Source organism: Pseudopipra pipra, chromosome 2 (genome assembly GCF_036250125.1).
Source record: "Pseudopipra pipra isolate bDixPip1 chromosome 2, bDixPip1.hap1, whole genome shotgun sequence".
NCBI classification, from domain to species: domain Eukaryota; kingdom Metazoa; phylum Chordata; class Aves; order Passeriformes; family Pipridae; genus Pseudopipra; species Pseudopipra pipra.
The window spans coordinates 84,025,722-84,047,125 of NC_087550.1; positions in this window are offsets into that span (position 1 = coordinate 84,025,722).

Genomic DNA, 21,404 nt, shown 5'->3' on the forward strand with positions numbered 1-21,404 from the left:
TTGGTTGGTACTCAAATAAAAAGAGCTTTTAACTTTTTTTCCCAAGTGGACTTCAAATAATTTTGTCAATAGAGTTATCAAATCAAAACATTATGGATAAGAAAAATATTTATTTAAGAACACTTTTAAAAAATAAAGAACTAGTTTTACTATAGGTCCATGATTGAACACTCTGATTATTGGACTATATTAAATTCTGTGTTAAAGCTTTCTCATTCTCTTCCTCTGAAGCTTTAAAATTTCTCAATAAACATTTAATAGGAAAGGAAGTATGAACTGAAAGGCAAACTTTCACTTCTCATGCAAGCCTTCTAACATTTTAGAAGACTTTTGGTTCCTTCTTTAGCCAATAAATAGTTATTATTTATTCCTCTATTTTTCTTCCAAGTTTATCAAAATAGCATTGAAAATTTTTTTGGAGATACTTTCTGAAAAAGTGTCACTTTGGTTTCTTTCAAAGTTTCTGATATATCACTTTATTTGTTCAAAATTCTTCAGAAAATCTGACTAGAATTTTAAAATAACTTTGAATCAGCCTTAACAGTAGTTTTATGGCAAATTTTAAAATCACACAGTTCTGCTTGTGACAACTCACTTTTGTTAGTTATGTTATTTTCCATACTGCATCCAAAAATATCACAGTTGTTACTGAAGGGGAACAGAACAAAAATAACCCTGACAAGTTCATTTTGAAGTGCTCCTCCCACAAGTCAATATACTTAAATAGTCAAAACAGACAATTTAGCTAAATAACACTGTCAGGAAAAAGTTCTGCAAAACCAGTGAGAACTGATGGGTTTTGAAGTATGTATTGCATTGTACACGGAAATAACTTTCATACATTTACTGTCTGCTGATTTGCCTATACCTGTGCTAAATGTCAGAATCAATAGCAAAAAGCTTAAAATATTCAGAGGACAAAGTTCTAAGAACAGGTTGCCTTCATGTTCTTTATCATTCATTATTCAAGTGGCTGCTTGTAATATTTAACCTCAGCCAAGTCACTACAGAAACTCATTAGTGCTCATTATCTTATGACCTCTAAACTGCCAGGCAGGGCAAGTGGCAGGGGCTGTGTACCAAGGAGGATGGGTTAACTGACAGAGGCAGCAAAAAAGATGAAGAATCTTTTTATCACTTAGAGAAAATTTCTCCTTTTATACTACCAACAACCTAACAGTTGCCTGTAGGTCTTTTGCTACTAGAATCATCTAAGGCTCCTTACAGGAAACAAATACTTACAAAATTTGGGAATTTCCCCTGTTTTTAGAATCTCAAGCTGAAGAAAAGTAGGGTCTAGATGCTTCTATTGACACCACAGAACTCAGGGATGTTCATTTTGTGGTAGTAGTTCACATGTCAACTCCAGTTCCTCCTAAGGTGTAGAATACAAAGAGAAAGCAGTACAGCAATACCTGAACAGAATACTTTAGTCGCATATGTTTTCCTGTTCCTTCACTCCAATTTCTCCTGTGAGTGAATATAAAGTTGCCGAGCATTATTGGCAGTTCAGACCTACACCGCACCAGCCAACCACTTTGCAAGATTCTGATCACTCAACAACCTTTTGCTTTTTCTGCCCCAAGCTCCCCCAGCCTTTTGAGTAAGCACAGACTGGCAGCTGATAGCTAGGCTCAGTGCAGGGCTCACCACAGCCACCATGTGCCACTTGGCTCCTGCCCTTCAGCCTCTAGTTGCAGTTTGTCACTTGAACTTGCAAATATTTTATGATAATAATGTGTAAATGTTTGACTGATCACTCCTTAATGATAACACTGGAAACATTCTGTAACTCATTTGGAGCTTCTTTTGTCTTAGCACTTTGAGGCTTCACCTTCATACAAAGAAGGCCACCCTCCACAGAGGATTTCACACCTAGTCTGACATCCACTAGCTGTTTACACAGCTGCCTGGTATACTGCATAGAGCTCATTTTGTTCTGGCAAATAAAACGATTTTAGAATGTAGAAAGATACTTATATGCTTAAACACATACATACATATAAGTGGGCTTGTACACATGCACATTGGATATAAAAAATGGAACGAGGACTATGAATACAAGTAGGAGGGAGTGACATTAAAATATAAAACTAAAAAATAAAGACATTACAATTTTACAGTACTTTGATTTAAAATCACATCTGCCTCTTTATTTTTTTTTTTTGATCACTTAGGATAACTTATAAAAGTGTTCATCATGCTGAAAACATTAACATTCTTCAGTACAGAGTCCTTGTTACCTCTTAGAGTAGTCTCATTCATGTTGGTTTGAAATCTTTCTAAGATATTTGGAATCCCACAACAACATACTGTAGAATTATCAGTCTTTCTTTGAAATTTGTACCCTGATAACAGCAAGGGAACATAATAATGAGAAAAATTCTATTGTGCTGGGAACCCTAGCAACAGCATCCCACTCTCAAAAAGGTTAATCCCCCATTTCATTACATCCTGATTGTCCCCACTGAAACTGTCCATGTGTAGCCTTCTGCAAATTCCTAAAGACATAATGTGTCTGGTTTCAGAGATGGAGAATGCTTCCTTAACTCAAATGACAAAAAATGAAATTAAAATTTGAGTAAAAGTCAAAAGCATTCTGCAGGGAAATCCCCCTTATTTTTTATGTGTGAAAAGGATTTAACTAGAACAATGGACCAAGCAATACAGCATTGTAGACAGCTGGGATTAAAGAAAGGTTTGAAGCTGTTCACATGAAATGATCTAAGGAAAAACTAGGGAATAGTGGATTTTAATGATATATTAAAGAAGTAGATAAGCTCTGAGACAGATACCTTATTGTAGAACTTTTATAATATGTCTTCATTTTCTCTGCTCTATATCATATCACCAATAAAAAAGTGGGTTATTTTTAAATTGTTCATAAGCTGCAGAGTATCAGGAAAACATGCCTTGTGTTGCATGTTACTCAAACATGAAATATGAGTTTTCTTTGCAATTTTGCTTTAGTGCTAAGCACTTATAGAAAATGTTTTGAATCCTGAGAGCCAGGTTCACAGCTGCAAAATGGCTGCAAAAAACTGGGTGGATCTTCACTGAATAGGGATGGAAACAACATAGATCTTTCTGCTTGATATTTTTGTAGCTAGAAAGCATACTTAGCTCCCCATTTTAGGCAACTAAGCCACTCTCCTTTCTTAGCTACATAGAGTAGTTGTATGGAAATTCAGGCCCTCCAAGTACAATGGCTAAGGGAAGGTTTTGAGGAAGCCTGTTTTTCTGACTGTCTCTAGAGGGAAACCTATCCTAACACTGTTTGTGGTATGATGTGTAAGTTATTGGTATTGTATACTTCATTAAATCAGTGCAGATTTTTGTGATTATGCATGCAAAGTTGCAAGGACTGTATCTAAGGGGTACGCTTTCATATTGTTGATATTGCATACTATCAAGACTACAGAGAAATTCATGAGAGGAGAAAGTGGCCCAACATCCACTTTCCTAGGGTGTGAACTGCAAACCCTCGTCCTCAGAGTCCTGCTCTGCTGCTGCTCCAAATGGGAGTTTTACCAATGAAGCCTGGCAACCTATGCTTTTTCTGTCCTTAGTCAGTTCGCTGTTGAATGATAAAACAGGCAGCTCAAAGAAGTCACCCTGCCAACCGCAGGCATACACATACCTTTCCTTGCTGCAGTGGAAAGCAGAGGATTTTTTCCATGGGTTCTGCCTGCACAATCAGTAAACAACAGGCTCTGGCAGTTGCTCTCCCTGTGCTGTGTTGGATGGCCCTGGAGACAAGCAGAGGAAAAGCAAAGAATGCCAGGGTAGGCTGCAGGTTCTTACCTGCGCTAGTTTACTCCCTTGAGTTTCACAACAATTTCAGCAACACTAATACAGAAAGCTACACGAACTTCTCCCAAAGGTATGTTTTCATTGGCCTTCTGGCTTTACAAATCTTAAATGGCCCTCATTAAATGATCTACAGACAACAAGTGTATATACAAGTTGCTACTTAGATGTCCAAAGAAACTGTGTGTCAGCATTTATATGAAGGTTCAGATTCTTTCTTGTAGAGCATGGAGAAAAAGAGCCTGATCTGTAGACCGTGATCATAATGGAGCTGAGTTTTTTGTCACTGTTTGTGCAAACAGTATTCTTTGAATACTGAGAGAATTAGAGCTGATCTTTCTTTCAAATAAATCTGTCATCTTAAGAAAAATAAAGTGCTGTGAAAATTGCAGTGCTGTAGTGGTTTGAATCTTGTTTTCCCCCAGAGGCTAAGAAAAGTGGTAGACCCCAAGGGGTGGAAACCCCTAGAAGTTTTGAAGTTCTATCCAATGGGCACTCCTGCAAAAATGTAAACATATCACCAGAACGGAAGAGAAGAGTTGTAGTTTTGGTTGTTGTAGGAGTGGTGGCCATGTTGTAGGGCCACAAGGAAGGGGCTCTAAGCCCCTTGGGCCCTCTGGGCCCTCCCAGCCCCTGGCTGGGGGCCGCGGGGACCTGGAACAGCATAAAGCTGGGCTAGGTGCCTGTAGTTATGTCGGGAGATGTTTTTCTCCATGAGCACAGAACAGCAGCCGGGACTGACCAGAAAAACGGTGGCAGAGAGCCAGAGATAAGGACCTGAACTGGAGGAGCAGCAGAAAACAACATGCAGCACCGGAGAGAAGACTCCTGGAAAGGGAGGAGAAAGAGAGCCAGCAGCTGAGAGACAGAGTTTGGGGTAAGACTGTACCAGCCCCTCAAACTCCTTTGAGACCTCTGAGAAAGGAGGAGTAGATGGACTCCTATTTTAGGGGAGCCTTGGAGTACAGCAGTACCGGAGAGAGAGGAGCTAAAAAGCTTAAAAGACGTCCTGGAGCTGGACCGGGACGGCCAGATGGAATGCGGGGGGAGTTGACCTTGGCTCCCCCCCTCGCACTGCTGCCACGGTGGCAGCCTGAGAGACAGGGCACAGAGGCCCTGCAAGCAAGGAGCTGAGTCTCCTGGGATACCAGACCGTCACGAAGACCCTCCTGTGTCTTCATGATATGACGTGGTGATACGACCTTGTCTGGGGTTACGAAGCCCACGGAAGACCCCTCGGTTGAGGCCATGGGGCCAAGAGAGAGAATTGGATATCTCCCTCGTTGGGTGCTGGCAGAAACCCAGCAATCAGCTGCTGCATGTGGAGAAGACAGACAGGACCTGCTGCCTTAGAAGATGCTGCTGCTTAAGGACTGGAAGGGATCTGTCCTTCTTTCCCTCCTGGACTTTTATTTGGAGGGGAGAGGAGACCTGATCCATTGTAAATACTATATGTCATGGTAGAGATAGTTTGTGATCGTGTGTATAATGTGATGTTATATATTCCCCCACTTTAAGTCTGGTGTGTTTTGTCTGGAAAAACCCATCTCACATTAGGTTGAGATGTGGGAGGGGGAATGGAGCTAGGGAATTGGATTTTTGGGACTATCTCAAACCATGACAGAAACCATGATAGAAAAATTTCCATCATTCTCTAGAAATCAAAGTATGTTTTAAAATTTAGATGGGAGGCATGCCACAATTAGAGACATTGCTGTTAGTTCCGAAGGGAGCCGACAAGAAACAAAACAAATTTGAAAGATACCTCCGTTAGAACATTTCTTGTAATGAGAATTGGGGAAAAAAAATGTCTCCCTAGCTGCAGAAGGAAAAACGAACACATTTTGTTTTTCATTTAACAATGAAGTATCTGTGTTTTTCTTTCAGGTGTCCAAAGCCAAGTTCTCTCTCAGAAACATCTAAGAAGCATCGTGTATACTGCCTGCCTCTAGACCCCTGCTAGCCAAGACTCAGGTCAGTGAAACAAATTTTTGTTTGTGTCACTGATGTACTGTGGTGAGCCTGGGAAGCACAAAGTCTTTGACATGATTTGTTATGTTGCAGACTAACATTAACACAAACATGACACACAGTGAAGGCATCTAGCCTTTAGCATGTAGTCCAAATTAACACATGGACTTCCCATTAATTCTACTGGATGTATCTAGAGGTATGTACCAGCTCTGGAGATGCCTACCATGTCCACTGATAACAGAAGAAGCCTGATTGGCTCTTCTGGAAGAGATGGCCAACTTTTTGAGCAACATAGGCTGGTGGAAATTAAAATGGCCCTAGGACAACTGACATGGAAGCATGAAGTCAGTGAACTGAGTTGTGAATAGAAAGACAGAAGCTCACAAATTTTGGTGTGTTGCTCGTGTCTAACCAATAAGCTACCATTCAATTTCTTTTTACAAGACATGGCTCTTTTTGCATAGGAGAAAGAAATATGCACTCATTTGCATGAATAACTTTTCTTCAACTGTAAAATGATACATGGAGTTAAGGTGGATGTGGATCTGTACAAGTGTTATGTCAATCACTCCCTGGTGATTTGGAAGGCAGGACAAATCCACACATCAGCATGTAATAAGTGACTCTAGACGTGGTATGCTCATGATACTGGAAGTTTCTAGCGTCTGTTTCTACCACTGAACCAAGGGGAGTTATACTTCCATCTTCCTCCATCTCCTGAAAGAAACTTCAAGATAATGAGAGGAAGTATCAACAAAAAGACCTGCTTGTAGTCATTTATCTTTGGTGTTAGACCATTTCTGAAGACAGCACCCGAGCCCTAGTTCTGGTCTTTTGTCTCAGCATCTTCCTCGTGCCTATCAGGTCTGTTTTTCCATCAGGTACCACATGTTTCAACAGTTACTGGAGGCCTAGAAGACCAGTTTGATATTTTGGTGGCTGCGAAGTTTGAGGTACCCTTTCTCCAAAGCTCAGCTGTTCTGTTTCGATATAGAACTGTGAGAAATGTAATCAAGTGAAATATAGCACATTTTACATTATTAGTATGTCTTGCCCTAAAACATGCCTTTACAGAAAAGTTGTCCTTAGTAGCCAAATTTATATCAGCAGTGGAATTTAATGGGTGCCAGACACACACCCTTAGAATGAAATGTGCAATGAGCATGTGGGTTTCCTGTGCCACTAATGGCTGCTTCAGTATACATGAATTAAAAGCCTTTAAGTGAGCTCTATAAAATGAAATTATTCTCAATGTAACAAGCTAAAGCAGTGTCTGTTCTGTATGTAGAAATTCTCAGAAATAATTACTTAAAGGACTGGAGAGTTAATTGGGTTCTCTGGACCTTTGATATTGGATTTCACAACAGGCTCAATTGTAAGCACATTCCTGTTCTACTTTGTTTCAAGACTTTGGAAACATCGAGTCCAACATCTTGAAAGTGTCTTCTCAGATTCTCTATGCCCCTGGATTTTCCATCATTTTCCTAGATACAACTCCCAACACCTTGATTATCTATATACCTCAGATGAGATGTCTTTCAGTTATATAGAACTGATGTCTGTGTTGTGTCTACCCACAGTTTCAGCCTCCCAGGCAGAACAGCTATGACAGGGCATCAACTATGACAGGTTTTTACTCTATACTGTGAAAGAAACTACTACAGTTAAACTTCTTGTGTTGTAGAGATCCCTGAGTTAGTTTGATACAGACTGCATAAATATTTAGTTTGGGATCCTGAGGGGTCCTGTAGTCCATCTTTAGCCTCTTGTTATCTTGGCTTCACTATTGTCGAGACCCAAACTGGGAAGCTCAAGAGTCTCTGTGAGGTGCAATCTGTCTTTGAAGTTCTGGAACATGCACAACCTTAAAAATAAAAGGGTCGCCTGTGCCTCTTTATAGAGGAGTCTCAGTTTCCAGCTGCTGCAGTTGTGACCTATGTGACAAATGGAATGGAAGAGAGAGCGTGAAATATAATTTGTTACTTGACAAACATACATAACACCATACAGTGAACAGGAAAGCCATGTCTAGGTAAACAGCAAGCAACATAGGAGCTTAACCAGTCAATACAAGTGAAGGTGATCAAACACTGTAAACCTATTTTCACTCTACACTGCAATCTGACTTTATACTTGGTTTGAATGCTTTAACATGTGAAAGGGAACCAGCAGCTGAAAACCTAAAGAAATCTGCATATGACTCAGGTATTGATTTAGATAACTGTACCGGGTCTGGCTGTGGTGGAGTTCACTTTCTTCTTGGCAGCCTACATAGTAGTGTTGTGCATTTGGGACCAAACAGTGTTGATAACACAGGGATGTTTTAGCTGTTTCTGTTAAGCGCTTGCTCATTGTCAAGGCTTTCTCTGTTTCTCACTGTCCTTCCAGTGAGCAGTCTGGGGTTTGGCAAGAATCTGGGATGGGGCATGGCCAGGACACTTGACCAAAGGACATCCCATACTGTATGGGATATGTAAAAACTGGCTAAAACTAAGTAAAAACTGGGGAGGGAAACTAGATTTTCCAAGGTAGCTGCTGCTCAGAGACTGGCTGGGCATTGGTCTGTTATTGGGAGGCAGCAAGTGATGGTTTTTACACCACTTGTTTGTGTTTTTTCCAGTTTTCTTTACTTCAATTGTCCTTATCTCAAGCCTCGAGGGTTTTTTGCTTTTGCTTTTCTAATTGTGTCCCCAGTCCCTCTAGGGGAGAGTGAGTGAGTTGCTGGTCAGTGCTTAGTTGTTGGCCAGGCTTAACATCAACCCCTTACAATCTGTCAGTTTCTTTTTTTAGAGAAGTATAACATAAGAGACAACAGCCTAACTATAAATCCATTCTTTTCACATGGTTGTTGTGGAATCATGTCACCTTAATTGCTAAGTCTAAATGTCAAATATATTTTAAAATATATTTTAAAAGCGTTTTCAATCTTCTCCTAAACCAAAATGGTAGAACTGTATAACTGTAGTGGTAACAAATATTACCTTATATTAAAAAGGGCATTTTATGAGAGGATAAAGTATGTGAAGCCCATGTGTATGCATAAAATTTATTCACTGTTTCAGTTTATATTCCATATAGTATATTACCAAAATAATGAACCCCATGCACTCAATTTAACACCTTTGACACCTTCTACTTCCTTGGCATTTTCAAATTGGAAATCTTTTTATAGAGAGCCCTTCCCTTAAATTGCACAAAGTTGACAATCCCATGTCAATGAAACCAAGACTTTTTGCCAAAGGCAGGGAGCAACAGCAGCAGCAAACTCTATTTCAGAGTACATTTCTTCCCATTATTTCAGAGATGGGCAAGATTATCAAGGGAGTGAAAAATAACCTTCAAATATATGAACTTGTGTTCAAAATTCCTTCTGTTTTTAGATTTCCCTCTCTTAACTTCGGCTTCTCTTCCCACAGTTTTCACAATAAAAAAGGGCAAACCTCAGAATAATCTGCTAAGTACTTACGTATTTGTAGATTCATTCACTTCTAAGTGAGGACTCCTCACAGCATGAAAGTCTAAAAATACGATTTCAACAGAATTATACAACCTGAAGAAAATTCACAGAACTAAAAAAAATCAATCTTAATTGAAGATTCTTATTAAATTTTTGAATTAGTTGATCTGAAATATAATGAAAATTTTGTGCATATTTTTATTTTATCCAAACAGTTGGGCATCCCTAATTTATACAGCTAGAATGAAGCTCATGGGGAAAGGACAGCTGGGATGATAACTTTGCTTCATTCATAATGCAGTTTTTTTCTCCTCCCGACTTGTGAAACATCTGAGTGGTTTTATGTTCTCCTCCCTTTCTCAAAAAGTACCAATGAAAATATCTTCCACCTGATTGAACACATAGTTAATTTTAAATTAAACATCTGTGTCCAGGCACAATGAGCATATATCTCTGTTGCGTATCAAATGACTTGCAACTGGAATTACCAACATTTGGGTTTTTGACCTCCAAACAGTTAACATTTGTCTTAAGCGAGTAGTATGAGACTGATACTGTTAGTGATAATGCATAAAGGTTTGGCAGTTTGAGTTCAGTTCTCAGTGTGCAAGGATGGCAATGCTGGTGGCTGTGTAAAGGAGCTGAGAACCTTTTGGAAGTTACAGCAGAGAGAACTTGGGAAGTACAGAGTAGTTGTGTGCTTTACTTTCACACTGGATAAAAAGCATTTGGGGAGGCAAGAGTCGTTACTTTCCTGGATGAGTAATCGCAGACAAACTTTCAAAAAACAAGAGTTAAAAATATATTTGGTAAGGCAGGACAGGACTTTAAATATGGATCCATTCCATGGTGATAAAACATCAATAAAACATTATGTCGCTTAGGCACACAACAGGGACAGAAATCTTGAGCTCAGAGGGAAGTAACCCCCTGAAATGTTTCAGTTCCCTTGCTGCAAGGAAGAAATAAGCATCTTTAAAGGTCTCACCATCTGAGTAGAAGCTCTAAGTAAGTAAGCCCAGTTATCCTTCTGAAGGCCTCCTGTCACCTCCTCACATGCAGGTAAGAAAGGATTGGAAGAGACTGGAAAAATGCTAGGAGAAAGCTAGACACTTGAGATGGACAGGCTGGATCCTAGCCCATTTTTCCTTCCTCCTAGCCTGCTGTATTTATTCCTGCAATATTTTCTGTAAATTGCTCAAGAAGTCAGTGGATCAAGTATCTCATCTACATTTCTTCTTGCCATGTGTGACTTATGTTTACCTTTAATTCACCTATCTGTAGCATAAAGTAATTTCACAGTGACTGGCCACTAAGCAGTACTTAATTCAGCCATGCAAATTACAAAGACAATGAATCACTGTTTATGTAAACCAGAAAATAAAGCTCTGTGCTAAGAATAATTCAATCTGTCTATAAAAAGGATTGTCCACAAATAGCTTCTGTCCTCTAAAATTCTTCACGTTGGTTGGAGTTTTCCAAGGACTGGTTCTTTCCTTTCATCTTTTGAAAGCTGAATTATGAGAGAAAGGACAAAAGTGCTAACAGTAGAGCAATTAATAAAAAAACCTTGTTATGTCTCCCCTCACCTCTTCATTGCATATATTCTCTTTTTCAAACAGTTCTCCAAAACAATGTATTTCTCGAAAAGGAATTATAGGAAGATTCTTAGGCATTTGGTTCCTCTCTGACCCCATTCCTATGTTTTCAAAGTCTAACCTTAGGGTTAATTTAAATAAATTTTGAGTGCAGTTAAGCACTTGAAATCAAGTAGTGCATTCTTCTGTGAAAGAGCGAGTGGCATGTCTCAGGGCCGCTACACATGTGGGAATCCCTTTAACACCTCTGTGGTTCTTCATTCTACTCACTCCAGTATTAGGCAGCCCAGAACTGAACCCATCTTTTCAGATGTGTCTCTCCAGTGATGATCAGACAGGAAGGATCATCTCCCTCAACCTGTTGCCAACACTCTTCATAATGTAGGCCAGAAAACTGCTGGCCTTGTTTGCCCTGCACCGGTTGACTTGTTTTCCACCAGAATCCTCAGGGCCTTTTCTGCAAAGCTTCTTTCCAGCTGGTAGGTCCCCAGCCTGTGCTGGTACATGAGGTTATTTCTCTCCACTTGAAGGGTTTTGCTGTTCCTTTTGTTGAACATCATGAGATGCTGGTTGACCCATTTCTCCCTCCTCTCAAGGTTACAATCAGCTTGAACCTAGGTCTATAATTTGCTTTTCAGGTAATGTATACTGAAGCCAGTTCATGAACTCAGATTAAAACCCCAACCCATATTCATTACGAGGACGAAAATGTAATTTTTGTTTGAATTACAGCTGCTCTTTTAGAGAAGTATTCAAATGCAATTGCCATTTTCCAGTGATAAGTGGAAACAAACAAAACTCTTCATCCCTTTGACATCTGTATGAAAACTCCTGTTTCATTTTTTGCTAAGAATTCATCTGTCTTTGACTTACAGTTAGCAGAATTTCATCTTTTGTACTGAAAACCTTTCTATTCTCAGGCCTAATTTTCCCATGTGGAAACTCTAGTGTATGGCCAATTGTATTTTTCTTTAAGTCTTCGAAAAAATTTGGTGAGTTTCCTGTAGCTATCAAGACGAGATGCATCTCCTCTTTCACTGTATCATTCTCTCATATCTCTGAGTTGTCTTTACATTCTCCCTAGCTGTTGAAAGTAGAACACAGTATCATGTCCTGGTAGTAGTTACAGTGGTACTAAAATTCAGTAGTAATAGAGGTAGAGCTTATTTGCCTAACTGTAGGTGTCTAGTGAAAATTTACATGGTATTTTGCCTAACTTCCATTTCCCACCCCAAACAGCTATTCTCTGGTAGGTCCTTTGTCATATATTTGCAACATGATCTTGTGTTGGGTATGAACAGTTTGTCATACAGCCCTAGACACCTGTTCAGGTAGCTGAGTTCTACTGACAGCATCCCTACACACAGTTCATCAGCTAATGCATACATTCACTTTATCATTTTAATGTCTTGATTGTAACATTGCATGAGAAATTATGTACATCTAAATATTTATCTCTGGGGTTTTTTCAGAGAGATTTCTTCCTAGGCTAGCAGCTGTTATTCTACTTGTCCTACCGTCTTATTCTTTTTCTTGGCTTTGGCTGCACACTTCAGTTGGTGCTGAAATTTCCACTTTACTGAGCAAATTATAATATCCCCAAGCAATGCTCTGATTATGGTTCCAATTTTCTCAGTCTTTGAATATCAGAAGGGTTTATAATAATATAAGAAAATTGTTTTAAAGTTGTATTCCAAAGGCTAGAAGGACCTCATTTTTTAAAATGTCCCTTTAAAGTGATGTATTCCTTATGATTATAGGTAGAGACATACCAATCAGCCTTCTAATGAAAGACACACTTCTTTTATATCATTCAGTCTCCCAAAATATTTAGTGCAGTATAACATTTCAGATGCCTTACAGAAATCTAAATATGCCAGCATCTTGTGTAATCTCAGTCTGCTTCATTTTCTTTTCTGCAGTTGAAAGAATTATAGGGCTCTCTGTTTATTGAACGTTTTGTCCTTTGTCTTTGATTTGGTATGTACTTAAAGAAAGGTACATCAGTGTTAAGACTGTCAGACTGATGTAGTCATACAGATGCAAGAGATTTATTTAAATGAAAGGAAAAGTGGATTTTATTCTTGCTGATGCTAATGGGCCAGTACATCTTCATGAATCATAAAAGGACAAAGTGCCCTCGTCTATAAAAACATTTAGCTAAAGTCTCAAAGGATGGCACCCTGAGGGTACCTTAAGGACAAGGAGAAAATAGCAATTGAAGAAGAGCAGCAGAATGGAATTCAAGCTGCACTGTCCCACTGTTTATTGCCCCAGGGTAGGAACTTGAAAAAGATTCTGAAATAATATGAACCTCTTGAAAACATATCTGTGTTTGAGATCAATACCAAAGACTCCTGCTAGGAGGAGGCAGTGGAGAATTATCTCTTTCTGCTTAGTGGGGCTGACTTTTGGCTTTTGTGGGCTCAGCAGAAGGTGCAGAATACTTCTGAGCTGAGGAAATATCTGTCCATCTGTCCCTTGTATGCTCTTTGCATTTTGGTGGGAACATGTCAGGGAAGGGAAGTTGGGAATATTGTCAAGTGGGACTTTGTGCTCCACTCATGGGAGATGACTCATTACTGTTTGATTCACCCATCTCCCCAGTATTTCTGTTCTACCAAAAGTCAAATGTTAAACTCTTAAATTCATTTTAGTATTGTTGCATCATCACCGATACTCCTCAAAGGCATCATTTCCTTGTTCATGAAATTCATGAACTGTAAGAAAAACCAAAACCAACCAAACAACCCCCCCCAAAACCCCCACAACAAAAACAACACACCAAAAAAAACCCCTCAAAACCAAACTCCAAAACCAATACAAGCAGAAACTATGTGTTCTATGCATAATATTTACCATAGGCCTAATTTTCAAAAGTGTTGTCATGTTTGGTTATCTTTGCGTAACTAAAAAATGCCTCTAGATGCCCCAGAACAAGTACTTTAAACTGAAGAGAAACAGAAATATTTCCATTAGAGCTATAAGCACATTTATGTGGCAATTAATTCTATTTTAGGTTTTATAGTTAAAATTTGATAAAATGTGAAGGTAACTTCACATACAAATATATGCTCATTTTTTACACATATCCATTCAAATGAATCTATTTCTATATACTTAGGATGGAACATTTTACTCCATTTTTGCCATTTATTTAACTTGTATAGTAATGAAACAATAGTGCTATTTTACCTTACTATCTGGGTACCAATATCTGTTGGGAGTGGGAACAAGATCCAGATAAGTTAAGTTACGGTACTGTGGAATGTGGGAACCATGAAGATAGTTGCACAACCCCTCCAACAGCATCCAGTTGTTCTTTCACTGTTAACATTGTGGCAGTTTTTCTAGCCAGTTTGTTACTTTAAAAATGTTTCCAGAATATCTTTTTCAGCTACATAGGTATTTTTTTTAGCCCTGCTATACAATCAACATGCATGAGTAACTGTCTAAGAATGCTTACAGGACATTTAATGAGCAGGAGATACTTACATATTATACAGGTAATAATAGGAAATCCCCTGTGGCTTTGTACCTAATTTAGTCATCTTTAAAGTTCAGTATATTTACTGTAGAGGACTGGTACGGTCAAAAGATTCTCAGCACAGAAATAAAATCCAGCACCTCATCTGTCTAAAGTTAAATTCCCCAAGTTTCAGAAAGGTATAAGTCTTCTGCTGGATGAGGGAATTATAGTCATTGTGCCCTGAACATGCTGAAGATGATTTTTCTGTGTGAATGGAGAATAATGAAGAGGTTGGGTTTAATATTTGGTATTGAAAACAGAACCTACTTTCTCAGCACACTGAGAAAAAAAATTGCCTCAAAACTTAAGAAGCAAGAATTAGCATAGAAAAAAGTCTGAAAAGACCTCCTTGCTGTATCCTTCAAATCGTACCAGATCTGAACTGGCACATCCAGCTGCCAGCTATTAGCACTACATACCATGTTTAATCCCTTACTCTTTTATCTCTTATCCTTACATTCCACTTATTTCACCCTTATAGAGATGAGAAACATCTACCTGAAACAACAAATTGAAAATAAAAATTCTTTAGGATTAGCTAGAATATTTTGCCTACTCATTTTCTTCCAGATCATGTTGGAATTAATTCTTTTCTAGGAGAAAATGAGAGCTAAAATGTTGTTCTAACCTTTTGATTAAAATGTGAAATATCATGCAAAAATTTGTACTGAATTAAGAAAGGTGCTGTAACATTACGTAATACCACAACAACTGAGGCAATGCTGTAAAGCACAGTCTGAACTGTATTATTCCTTGCATTTCAGAAGGTCTTGTCTTATTTTTCTTTTAATTTTTGCAACACTAAGCCCAGATACTTTGGACTGAACCTTTCCCTTGATGCTCTGGGGCAGCACAATAGCTTCCATTGCTATTTTAGCTTGCAGGCAGTTTTCACGTCTGGTAATACACCATATTTTGTTTGACAGAATGAAGAGGAGACAAAATTCCTTTGTAAAACTAAGAAATTGAAAAAATTTAGTTTGTAGTACCTATTTCACCAATTTCTAAAAATATCAGCTAAGTACTTATGCACATTCTTAAGGACTACTGGTGTTACTGGTACTTCTGAGAAACTTAATTGCAAGTACTCGCCTAATTCTCTGTTAGGTAAAACCTCCTGTACCATCAGTAGTAGCAAGAGGTGAAAAGGGATCAGGTGAGGCAATAATAATGCAGCTGCTCACAATCTAAAGCACAAACTGCAGAATCATCTGTGGCATGGAGGGGTGAAGAATAGTCATGCAGTATTTTCTGTATTTAAAGCCAGACTGCATCACTGAAAGCAGATATCTCTGTAGAGTTTTGTTGCCTTGATTTATATGAGAGAAAAGAAACATTTATGACCGAGAATCACAAAATGGAAGTCCAAGAAAAAGCAAAGCTGATCTTCATTAAGGACCAACATAGGGCTTAGTTTCTGAATGTAGTTTAGCTAAGTTTCAGTTCATCACACCAAAAAAAACCCAAATGAGAAGCATAAACTTCAAAAAAGTCAGCCAAAGCAGAAACTTACCAGAAAACCAGCTCTGACATATGATGCCTCCATTTCCAAAAACAACTAGAAAGTTATCCTGTATAAATTAACTCTCTCACAGATGTCTCTGTGATATAGAACTGCTATCATGATGCTTAAAATAATTCTTTTTTCAAGCTCCTGGCTTCTGGATCCAAGCCTCCTTTCACATGCCCTGGTCCTGAGGCTGGCCTCTAAACAAATTCTGGCCAAAATTCAGAGCATCTTAATAACTGGTTTGAATGATACCAATGCAGAGGGCAGGACTGCTTTACATAACTTTACAGCTACAGTGTAGATAACATTCTTGTAAATTAGTTAAGTTCTATGTACCATGAGACCCAAATGGCTTATCCACCCCTCACTAGTTGATATATTGTATGGACCTGGTGTTTTCCCTGAACATTTAGATTTTGTAGTCATCATCCTAGACTACAGACATATATATTACAAAAGCTGCTCCAGTGGGCACAAGCTGGTGTTCCCCTCCTTGTGACTGGTCCCTGTGCAGCATCATCAGGACTGCACTATCCTGGTTATTCATCTCCAGCTGCTGGGCTTCCTAATGTTGCATCAGTTTTGGCAGGAGATGCTGAAGTCTCCTGGCAAAATACTGTGCACGCTCTCCCTGATTCTAGAAAGGCTGCCCCAAGATGAGCCATGATGCTGTCTGCAGCAGAGAGTCAAGGATGTTCGTTACTTACACAGGGGAAACAATAAGGAATGAGGTTGTTAATTCTCCTTTAAACAGCTGAACAGCATTCCTTATAAAGCATATATAGTCCTGTTTTCTATGATGACAGAAAGAGCAAAGCAGAGCACAGACAGGGAACACTAAAAGTCACCCTACAGCCAGTTTTTCATTATGCAATATTGCAGAGCTTGTTCTGTAAGGGTGACTGAGCAATCTTCTAGATGAAAGTCAGCTGTGAAGAATAAAATGCCAGCACGATTTTCTGATGGTTGGTTTTCAGCGCTTTCTCTGTTTTGTTTCTGCCCTTATAAATATTTTACAGTTAATTGGTTTTTTATTACTGGGCTTATTGTTAGAGGTCAACATGAGGCCAGAGAGACAGGGAAGAAGTTAACTGTTGTCCTGCTACTGGGCTTGGTTGTGGGTTTCTTAGCCAAGGATTTTCTTGCATTGATTTAACTGATGTGATAAGACACACCTGTCGAACCTTTGAAAGGTGACTGGTAAATTTATGTACTGCCCTGAAAAGGCAGCAATTTAAACTGTTGAGGACTGAAAAACAAAATTCTTTCAAGGTTTTCAACTGTACATGCAAAAAAACCTGTGGTACTCATTTGAATTACTTTGAAAATAAATATACGTAATATGAAAACTATGATTTAATCATAGCATGGCTGATTTCTAGGCACTGCACAGATTTGCTTATCTCTGAACGTCTGTTTTTCTCTTTCCAGGATGTACCTCTGTATAATGAAGGTTGTCTGACTTCTTTTACCTTGGTCTGTACTATATTATCCTGCCTGAATGCACTGAGAACCAGATGTGCAAACTCTCGTGATAAACAGTAGTATCAGAGACAAGATCCCAGAACAAGTACCTTACAAAGAGTTGCTATAACTATGGCTGAAACCAAATGGATTCTTCTTACCTGGAATTATGAAGATTGGGATGGATAAGTGACTTTTTCTAGGGTTGAGATTAGGACGGAGAAGGACAAGACCAGGGCAGGTTCTGGATATGATCCTATGGGCATGATCCTCTGAACTGCTTAAAATTATCACTGGGGTGTAGGGAGTACATACAACTGGGTGCCTGCTCATATTAAATTTTCTTCAACCAGATGTTTGGCAGGTAATGTTCTGGGAAAGGCCAAGTCTAGATGTTTGGACTCAAAAATACTTTGGATTTGCCTTCCTCATAATATCAGCAATAGAGTTCTGTTTCTAGTTCAGTATCCCTGCATTTGTTAGAACAGTCAGTGGACAAGTGCTTACCAGCTTTTAGGGAAGCTGTGATCCAGTGACCCCTTCCCAACACTGTGGAACCATGTGGTCCTTCCCTGGCCCCCCTCGCCCCTTATGCATCCAGATGTTCCATGGTCATAAGCACAGTTCTCCCTGCAAAGGTTTCAGGAGCAGAATGTGGCTCTTCCCATCTGCCAGCATGAGGGAACAAGGGAGGGATCTGTTCTGAGATTTTCAGAGACTATGGTTTACTCGTTGTTTTGGTTCTCTTGTGGTTGTTGGTTTCAGTTTTGTTTTGTTTTGTTTTTTCAAGAGGCCAGATTATAAAAGTTTTTGAAAAGTCGACTCAGGTAAAAGATTAGATTTTAAAGAATCACCTTTTGAAGACATTTTTCTTTTTTTGTTTGTACTAAAATAACACTATTGTTAAACATATGCTGGCTGTAAAGAATGGAGCAGTGCAGGCAGCTTGTTTCCCTTTGTTAATATCTGCTTGGCATTAGATGTAATTCATGTCTTCCCTGGGCCAGGAGAGTGAAAGTTGGTGTGCTGACTGCAGTGCACTCGGACCTGTCTAGAAATGCCTGCCTGGAAGCTGACAGGACGTGGTGCTTTCTTGGAGGCAATGCTGACAGTCAACAGCTGGACAGTAATTTCTTAATAACTGCCAACCAAAGGGGACAGAGCACGTGCAAACACTGTGACTGGAGTTTCAAACCAAGGACAGAGGTCCCTGGATGCTTTACTAGGAAGGGGATGGCTGATGTAGGGACTGAATGAATACTGGGGGTGGTGACACAGAGAAGTGAGGAACGCTGACAGCATGGACGTGTGTGTATATTTTGTCTGAAAGGACTCTTAAACACAAATATCTTATTTTTAAAGGTTATTGCAGACTTGACTAGTATCCTGTTTGCACAAGACATTAGGCTGTACCAAAGCTGCTGGAAGAGCTGCTGTGAGATGTAAAGGAACCCAGAGTGGGAACGTTGTTTAGGAGAGGAGTCAGGGTGGAGAAACTGAAATTAGTGAGAAATTGAAACATTTGGGTTTCACTTCTCAAAATGACATGTTGCTTATCAGCTCACAAACAATTGTAAAAGTTACAAGGAGTTTCTGGAAGCTTTTTTTACATTCTAGAGTGGAATAAATTTTAAATAATTTTTGAAACAACTCCATCCCATCCATCATCACTGAAAGTTTTGCTCTGCATAGATACCTTGGATGATCATCTTTCACTTTTTGAAAGAGTGGCTCATAATAATGGCCTTTAGGAGAGTTACAGACTAGAAAAGATACAATCTGTTACTCACTGTGGCCCAGTTCCATTATTGTGCCATGTTAGATCCAAACAGTGAGTTGTCAGAAGGGTAAGAATCAATTTTAAGCAGTAAAATACATCAAACTGTGTAGTCTGCTAAATTGTTCTGAAACACATGAATGCTTTTTTTTTTTTTTTTTTAAACAGATGTCAAGTGCACAGCAAGCAAGATAAATCTTCCCATTTTCTGTGTGTTTTGATGACCATGTCTGGAAGACTAACATCTGCTATTACATTTTTGTACTTGCATGATATTTTGCAGCCAGGTCATAGGAATATTTTTGAATAGAAAATCATAGTACAAAATAATAGATAAAAATGAAGTACACATTAAAACATTTTTTTCTTATTTTATTTTTTTAAGTGAAATGAGGAAAGAAATATTATGTTTATATTAAAAACTTCTTTATCTACTCCTAACAGCAGGTATGTACCCCTCTATGAGCTTCATGTAGCTTTTATTTTTTCTAGTTGAGAAAATCTTTACTAAGCAGGATCATTTAGGAGTTTAGCTGGAAGAAAATGGTCATGAAAAGGCAGTAAAAACAAATATGAAGATGGATGTTTGGTGAGTAAAACTACTAAAGACACAGGAAGGAAAAAACTCACACAAAGTCATAGGTGTTCTCTTCCATTTGAGACTGCATCCAGCTCTGACTGCAGTGGTGTGTGGCTGTACACACAGCTGGAGGGATTACATCTCCACCTTACTAAGCCTGTTAGACATCAAATCAAAGTTAGTTTCTAGGCTCCATCTACAGTCAATGGAGAAACATAGTTACATCTGGAGGGCAGGTTCCCCTGCTTTCTTTGGACATGTATTTTGCAGACTTCAAGGTGACTTGGCACAGAACTAAGTGAATTGTCTGAAAACTTGAGCACATTAACAATAAAGGTTGAAGAATGGAAATGGCCATCTCTGCTTACACTTCTTCATTCATCACTTAACTATTATCTATATTTATTGAATAGAAAAAAAGATACTTCTCTATTTTTATGCATCTTTGGAGGTGTCTTCTATCTTTTTTACAAAAAGAGACCTTTGGCCAGTTTCAGCAATGTGTGATTTTTATATAGGAAATATTTCTTCTTGTACATTGATTCTAAGGTTTAATAAAAACTCATATATAGCTTTTGAATTATTTCATTTAAAGTCATTAAGTTCCTCCTCATCCACAACTTCAGGAGATCTGTCATTGGAGAGTTTGTTATTATCAATTGCCATTAACATGGGACAGCCTGCATCCTTTATGGTGCTATCTTCTCCACTGCACGAGCCATCATATGGAAAACACACCAGGCTTCTGTGAGATATATTCATCCTAACCCTCTGCAGATTTAGCAAGTCTGGTTCAGTTTCTTTCTTAAGCTTTTCTTGGCTGTGACCTCATCTTATTGAATGATAAGGATTTGTTCTCTTTTTCTTTTTTTCTTTTTGTGTAATCATTTTTTTTAAAAAGAACACTGCTGAAATCATTATTTTCTCTTGTTAAGGACTATGTTGTAGAAGGAGATCTTCAAGGAGATCTGAGTGCTATATTCATACAATAGACAAGAACAAGTTGTTCTAGTGACAAATACAAAAGATGAATGTTGGGATAACCTTTGTGATAAAGACTGTGAGAATTTTAATAAGAACTAAAAAAAGAGAGGGGTCAGACAAAAGGCAATGAGATAAATTTTCCCATGTCAAAACATGCAAAATTGATTCTCCTTTGGAGATCTAAATTAATATGGATATTGCAAATGTGGTAGCCAACTGCAAAAAGAGGGAGGGAGAAAGGTTGTTTCTGCCCTCTAAAATGAATCCTGTCAAAGTCAAGGTGCAAAAAGCTGTAAGTAGCTCCTGAGTCAGTATTCACTGCTCCTAACTCCAAATGCTGAGCTCTGCAGTAGACGCTCATAAACACTAACAGAAAATGGAGCTTATTAATAGTTACAGACACTCTCAAAATCAGAGTTGTAATAGTTACAGTGCTCCAGATTTTGTCTCTGGTAAATATCAGAGAACTACTACACTTGCAACATAGTTCTCTTAGTAATAAATGCTGAACAAAAGTTAATAAGCAATTGTGAAACAGAGCTTTGCTTTCACAGGGTGTATGATTAATGCTCTGTTGCATTGTCCCACCACAGCCACTGTGTTTCATGTAAAAATGTCATGCTACAGTGGTATTAAAAATATACAGATTTAAGCCACTCTGTTTTGTTCCATACTTTGTCCTTTAATTAAATAAATAACAAACCCCCTCCATTAATAGGCA